Raw genomic sequence first — 1,640 nt, forward strand, 5'->3', positions numbered from 1 at the left:
AATTACTCTAGCATTTAGCTGCCATCGATTAAAATCAAGTCCTTGTGTCGTAACTTTTTTATTGGTGAAGAATATTCTTGGTTTCAATGCAACCAAAGTTAACGTTACTTCTTCTTGTTTTTTATACATTTTCTTTCAAAGAAAAGCTATTGATCCCTCTAAAAAATTAGTTAACCCTCACTGATCTGACGCTGTTCTCTGACTGTTCTGCGTTGCTGTGGACCATGGAACGCCGCGTCAAAAACTTACGCATCTACTACGTCAATATTTTGTAATTTTCCACTATCAGTTTGTGGAAAAACAACGATCATTGATACTACCACTGTCTGCTTAACATATATACGCACATACAAACAATCATAAGTCGATCAAGTGAAGCGATCGTTGTTGAAAATGCTTACACTGTAAGAAATTAAAAGACAAATTTTATTTCAGTATTCACTCCAATAGCGGTCACACACATACCACAAACCTATATATGAAAATATATGATACATACGCTTACCCGCTGATAACCTCAAAATTCGAACCGTACTTAAATTATGAACGCTTCAACAAAATATAGGCATATCATTATCGAATGCTAATTTCTATTTTGCGCGCTTCATATTTCTCTGTAACTTTTTCCTGTACTCCCCGGTGCTTATCAGTGGCAAAGTCAAGCTGCGAGAGCGAGTTCTTTCGTTCTAATTGAATTATGCGCATCTTCGATTGGCGTGGTTGGACTTAGCAATTAGCGCACAGACTTTTAAGTACGCTTAAAGCTTGAGTTCGCTTTCAGCGCTGCGACCATATGCTTTGCGTTTACAATACTTAAATTGTAAATATATATTATCTACAGTTTTGGAGAGGCGCCTATATTGCACGAGCCTTATTTTGGTCACACATTCGCTAATCTCTCCCAAACCGCTGCGGTTGTATCCTCCAACAAAATGAAACTATTGATTTCGAAATTATTTTAACAACAACAAATGCATATATTTTAATCAAATCTTAAGAACTATCAGTTTTGTGCGGAAAACAATTCGCTGATAATAAGCGTTAAGTTCGGCTTTTTACAAATAGAGCGGGTTTTTTTGTGTTTTTCGTCTAATGAAAACATTCGAAATCCAGCTTTGAAGGAGAAAGGTTTAATTTTCAGTAATTCTATTATGACATTAACGGTTTCTGTGCACATGGGAATAACGAAAATTATTTCAACCGTGATAAAATGGAAATTGTGCAAATAGTTGTGCGCAAGTAACGAAAAAATAATTGTAAATAATAAATAATTGTTAACAATAATATAAATCAAGCCAACAAAACATATAAAATAACAACAAATAACTACTTCTACTTTGAAAAAATATATAATAAATGCTTAACTTGATTTTGTAATTAAAACAACTAAAAGTAGCTGTGAAAAAAGGTAAACATTATAACAGTTGCATATGTATAGGTTTAAGTGAGTGAGGATATAATAAATAATAAAAAAAAACGCTTGTGTTCTATAAAAATTACGTTCAAAAAAAAAAATTTTTTTTTCAATAAAAGGAGCACATTGTTTACAAAAACATAATAATTAAATCAGTGGTGTTAACATAATCAAATGTCTTTTTTATTTTTTTCTGTATTTTTTTTTTTTTTTCTTTATTTATATT

General features: G+C 31.7%; 1 protein-coding gene across 1 annotated transcript in view; it reads left to right on the forward strand.

The window, feature by feature from the left end:
* Positions 1–1,313: 1,313 nt before the first annotated feature.
* Positions 1,314–1,640, forward strand: part of LOC108965467 (mitochondrial basic amino acids transporter) — a 6,941-nt gene continuing 6,614 nt past the window's right edge. The window contains exon 1 of the mRNA XM_018927909.1: positions 1,314–1,408. The gene's annotated coding sequence lies outside the window, so the exon portion shown is untranslated. The remainder of the gene's footprint in view (positions 1,409–1,640) is intronic.

Source organism: Bactrocera latifrons, unplaced genomic scaffold, assembly GCF_001853355.1.
Source record: "Bactrocera latifrons isolate USDA-ARS-PBARC rearing strain unplaced genomic scaffold, ASM185335v1 scaffold_14, whole genome shotgun sequence".
Lineage (NCBI taxonomy): Eukaryota > Metazoa > Arthropoda > Insecta > Diptera > Tephritidae > Bactrocera > Bactrocera latifrons.